At 42.2% G+C, this 5,661-nt stretch overlaps 1 long non-coding RNA gene across 1 annotated transcript; it reads right to left on the minus strand.

The window, feature by feature from the left end:
- Nucleotides 1–3,569: 3,569 nt before the first annotated feature.
- LOC109274809 (uncharacterized) lies at nucleotides 3,570–4,849 on the minus strand. The gene is made up of 2 exons (XR_002083839.2): nucleotides 4,787–4,849; nucleotides 3,570–4,577 (listed from the first exon to the last, which is right to left on the minus strand). It is a non-coding gene; the product is annotated as an uncharacterized LOC109274809 (long non-coding RNA).
- Nucleotides 4,850–5,661: the final 812 nt, after the last annotated feature.

Raw genomic sequence — 5,661 nt, forward strand, 5'->3', positions numbered from 1 at the left:
AACTGTCAGAGAGTTGCCAATATTTTCATTCTGCCAAATTAAAAAAAAAAAAATTTACATAGGATTATAATTCCCTAAAATCAAAATATTTTCCATTAAAAACAACCAGGACATAATCACAGAATACAGCATACTCTTTTAACTTAAATGCAATTGGGTTTGGGTATGTCAGTTTCACTCCCTCTTTTGTCTCCACCTTACTGAAGATTTGTGAAAACAGCCTCATGATCGTTGACCTTGGACAATAGACTGAGACATGCTCAAAATGTGAAAAGGCAGTACCTACAGTTATTCTCACCTGAATAAAACATTTTTGGGGGGTGCCTGTCTTCCTCTGCTCTGTGGCAGCACATCCTGACCTACCGCGTGTTCGTTACGTGATTTTGGACCTGAGGAGGTACTACCTCCAGGACAGGGTGCCAGGATGAAGGGAATGATCACTGTTTGTTATGTGGGGTAGCTCTCTCCTCATTCATGAATACACATGCCTTCCAAATCACTGTCTCATGCCTTTGAAGGGCATGAGTCAATTTCCCCCAAAACTTATCACCTAAGAGCGGATAAAAATAAATCTCAGGACCTAGAAACTGGAGACCTGAATGTTGTAGACCACATGACTCTGGTGTCAGGGTGGAAGTTCAGCTCATGGCCATTCCTACCTTTTTAATGGCACCATGATAAGTTTCCGAAGGTGCCCCCAGCTGTTTACGGTGTGGCCCACATCTTCAGATGCTCTTGGAGAACACTGCCCAGTCGCTCTTCGCTCCGGCTGATCCTTCATCCAGACATCCTCTTTCAGGATGCTGTTCAAACTTTCCATCTCAGCACCTTAGCCCTTGCCTTCATAGGACCTCCTTCTTTCCTGACCAATAGCCAAGCTTGAGCAGACTCTGCGAGGAACTTGCCTTACTACTTTGTTTTACTTCCATCTTCCCAATGTCTGTCAATGTTTTTGTGCCCAAGAAGAGTTTCCAGAAGCTCGTCAGTCACGCCCTTCGCTATGCCATGGCATATGACAGCTTGAAGCAGCCAGCTGGCCTCCCTCTGTGATATCTCTTTTAGCAACAACTTTTTAGAGATAACAGTTTCAGATCTGATTGTAATAAAATTGCACAGTGTCTAGTAAACAGAAACCAAAGTGAGACAGCATTTGCTCAGACTCTACTAATTCATAAACTTTTAAAAGCCAAAAGTATACTGGACTCAAGTTTACCTCTGACCCGTTTACATGAAAAGGCAGGGCGGGTGGCAGGGGCGGCGGGGGGGGCGGGAGGTCATTAAACAAATGAGCAGCATGAATAAAATTTAAAAAGCTTGATGAGTCATTTTATTTTAAACATGTTAACACACGAATTATACGTATACAGTCCTGACAAATCCAAAGTTACGTATTCATTAAAAAGAAGAATCTAATATCGCTTTCACTTAGAAACACTTTTCCAGCAATTAGTTCAACTTACCACACATACTTGACAATAATATAATTGCATGTCTTTTTTTAAAAAAATCCTGTAATTCAGATTACATTTTTCTCTAATTTCGATGGGGCTTCCTTCCGTTTAAACTAAATTAGCTCAATCTTATGTCAGGGAGATTTACACCAGTTCCCTCTACTGGCTTCATTACCCTCTCTCTGCCCTGATTCTTTTAAAGGTCAATCCATGAACTGGAAAAACTCCATCTTCCCACGTTTTCATTTCTCTCACACCCTGCAGAGGAGTGCAATTAGCAGTGCAAGATGGACATACCTAATCACCATCGTAGATTGTGGTTCCTGTAGCAGCTGCAGTGAACTCTATACGCTAGTTACAGTGTCCAAAATGCAGACCAAGTACAACTTTCATTGCAAGGGTCTTCCGCCATAGGTGAACATCAGCTTTCATAACACCCGAAAACCCAAAAGCCCATCATGCCTCCTCTGTGCTCCTAAGGCTTTGTGATTTCTTTTTCCTTTTTTGTTTTTCTATTACAACGCTTAGCTCTGTCTTTCTTCCTGTTGAGAGCTTCTCCATGTCTCTGGACTTTTCCCAACTTCAGCCTCATGCCTTATTGAGAGCTCTCAAATGTGGGAAACCATTAATAAATGTCTGCTGAATTGAATTAGATCATCCAGTCAAACCCTTCACGTTACACACGAGGAAACTCAGTCCCACAAGGTTGAGGGCTCAACGTCAACCAGTTAGTGTCCGAGCCGAAAATCAAGTTCGGTTCTTTTGACTTAATCCACTCAAATGCTACATTTGGTCAGACAATCTTGGCTGTGAGCAGAGGTGAGATCCAGTGACTAAAGGATGCTGGGTTGTTTCTGATTTCTAATCATATTTTATTTTTGTATCTTCTTTGTTGTTGTTGTTTTACTTAACTGGCTTTTATTAAATACAAGGAACAGAGGGAGAAGAGGGCCTATGGTATCTTGGACTATGAGGGACAGCCATGGCCCTCCCCTCCCTCTGTTCAAATTCCATTGCATGCTAAGCTTGAGGTATAAACTGGGCAGGGAAGGCAGTTGGGAGTGCTGGGAGAAGTCAGAGGTCTGTACCCGACCCAGGAAGACTCACGGGCAAGGAGGGAGGCTCCCGGACCCCAAATGTAGCTCATCCCAAGGGCCAAGGGCTGGGGGTAGCGGAACCAGGGCCTGGGCTCCAGGCCACAAAGTGAGACCTCAGTCCTGACCCCGGCCCCTTCCCATCCCAGGAGAAGGAAGGGGTAACAATGTCCACCAGTTGGAGGGTACAGGCCCCTCACTTGTGGATGTCCCAGATCCATGAGTTTGTTTGTTTATCTGTATTGTTTTTAAAGCTGAGAATCTGAGACAATGCTAGTAAAATTACTCTGCAAAAATGTTAAAGCGTTCATTAAACTGCAAAGTGTTATCACTAGAAAAGGCCTCAGAAATCAAGCAGACAAGTTTTACAAATGAGGAAAGTCAGGCCTGAAGACACAAAGTCCCTTTTGCATTGTAATACATTCCATCAGGTTTGCCATTAATCAGGCCTGATATTATGGCTGTTGTCTATGCAACAGCCTAAAATGTTTTAGAAAGAGATACTGCCAAATATGTTTCAATAAAGCAGTCACGCTCATGAGGGCAACCAGCCAGACCCTTCCTGTCTCTGCTCTTGTCACCTACCTTTGTTACCTGGATTTCGGGCTCACTCAGTATTTATTCTTTTCAGTTGGAACAGAGTCATAGCTTCAACTAAAACAACACTTCTTTGAGGCCAACAAATGTGAGCCCGAAGAGACAGGAATTTGGAATCACACATTTTTAGCATTCAGAGATTATTCAAGATAGTTCGAGCACTTTCCGAGGGTTGAACCACCAGGCAAGTACTTATTTCTACCACCTTTCATCTGTAAAAATATTTTAATGCTAAGACATGTTGCATTGCCAAACTATTTTTGAGAAAAAGCATTTTTACCAATGGGTGCTATATAGAAATAGCCTCAATTTAATCCGGGCTCCTAAATTTTAAAGTGAACGTGTAGAAATTACAAAACTATGATTAATAGGTAATTTGTAGAAATCCATTATGTTGATGTTCATTAACTCAAAAAATAGAACAGAATGAGAGGAAATGGTTTTATATTTCTTCGACAGGGATTTACATTATCTATGAAAAAGAGTTTCCTGACAAATACCAGACTTGGTTACCAAAATGGTTTTGGAATTTCCTTCTTTACAGCTCTCAAATTAATATAACTTCCTTTTATGGCAGGGTAAGGAGTTTTTGTTGTTGTCCTCGGTTTTTGTTTGTTTGCTGAACAGAGAACAAAATTGTATGACTTCTTAATGTCTCTTGGTCATAATGCTTCAAGAAACAAATTCACAAAATCGACTTCAACTCACTGAAAAATAAGCCCTATTAAACCCTGAAACAGGTGAGGACCAGAACCTCCAGGATTCCCTTCACAGGCGGGGAGGCGGGGGTGGGGGTGGGGGTGAAAATTAAGATTCCACTAACTGCAGCAGGAAGGAAGAGAGGGAAATGGAGGAGGAGGAGGTGATCTATCTAGTTGAGGAAGGAAGAGTGTCACATAAATCTGTTCACCTCACAGTTCTGTCCCGAGCACTGGGCCTCCCCAAATATCAGTTAGGTCAGAAAAAAATAGTGGAACCCCTGCCCACTTCCTTTAAGCATTGTTTTTCAAGGTCTTACAGTACCTTGAGACAACATACATGAAAAGCTCTGTACTACAAGCATTATTATTACTAAGTTACTCTTCTAATTTAAATCTCTTTGCCTCAGTTCCTGTTTGCTTTAGGGCTCTGTAATGAGAAAAGCAAACGCTAAGGTTTTGTGAGGTTAAGGGGTTTCCTGAGATTGAGAAGGGACAACTTCATTGCTGCATTAGGCATTTGCCTCGTATTGTCTTCCACTCGCTTCTTGTGCGTAAATCTTGCTTTTCCCCAAACGCTGAACTTCTCCATGATAAAAAACCTTGATAGATATTTTCTTGTGTTGTCTGAGTCTGTGCTGAGCGTGTAGCAACTCACTTGAAGTAGTCAGTCCATTGTTTTGTGGGGAAGGCTGGGGCACCCGCACGTACTTCCTTTGGACGTACCACAAAGCGCTCTGTGAATGAGCAAGTCAGAAAGGGGCCCAGAGCAAGTATTAATTTGGAATATTTTGAATTTTGAATATGGCATTTGCAACACAAAACATGAACATATTTTTGGAAACAAAAATGAAATCACATCTTCGAAGCCACAAGGCGAAACTAGACTGTTACATTAAGAGTTTTTACTTATTCGATGCATATATTTCACACATACGTTGCTTACCATATTACAGGCACTGGTCCAAGCAGTTCGCAAATGTGAACTTATTTAATCCTTATAAGAACCTACAACAATTAAGATAAGAATTATTATTACTTGCATTTTATAATAAAAACTTGAGGCCTAGGAAGGAAACGTGATTTGGCCAAAGTCACAGAACCTTGGTGGAATTTGAGCCTGGGAGGTGTGGTCTGAGTGTCCACGCTCTTGACTGTTATTCTGTTTGCAAGCTAATCAGCTGCGCAGGGGCAGAGAGAGAGAGAAGGAGAGAGGGAGGGGGAGAGCTATGAGAGAGCAAGAAAGAGCAAGACGAGCTGCCATCTTCCATTCTCAATACATTCATTTCCATTTCTGCCCCCAAGTCAATTTTGTCACCTCCTAAGTAAAGTACGGGGCGGGGGGGGAAGAGGGGTAAGGATCAGTGAAGCGCACGTCCAATCCTCCGAAGGGCAGCATTTGGAAATGGCCCATATCACTTCTGCTTACATCCACTGATATAATGGCACATTACACAGAAGAAGGCTCTCTCCTCTCACCTGGATTCCCGCAACATATCTCTGCTTGAATGACCCTGTAACAAAGACTTTCTTGACCACGCTATCTAAGGTAGTGCCCTTGTCACCCTCTGGTCCCTTATTCTGCTTTATTTTTCATCATAGTACTTACCACTGTCTGACATTACCCTGAGTTTTTATCACCTGTCTCCACTCCCCCCTCAGAGCATAAGCACCATATAAACAGAGACTTGTCTCTTGTTTGCTGTTATATTCCTCGTACCTACCTGCTACTCAGTAATATTTGTCGATTGGATGAACGAATGATGAATAAACAATGTGCTAAGTCATCCCCCTGCCTCTGACCTTGACAACAAAACAAGA

Source organism: Panthera pardus, unplaced genomic scaffold (assembly GCF_024362965.1).
Source record: "Panthera pardus isolate Hobbes unplaced genomic scaffold, ASM2436296v1 HiC_scaffold_10, whole genome shotgun sequence".
Taxonomy (NCBI): Eukaryota; Metazoa; Chordata; class Mammalia; order Carnivora; family Felidae; genus Panthera; species Panthera pardus.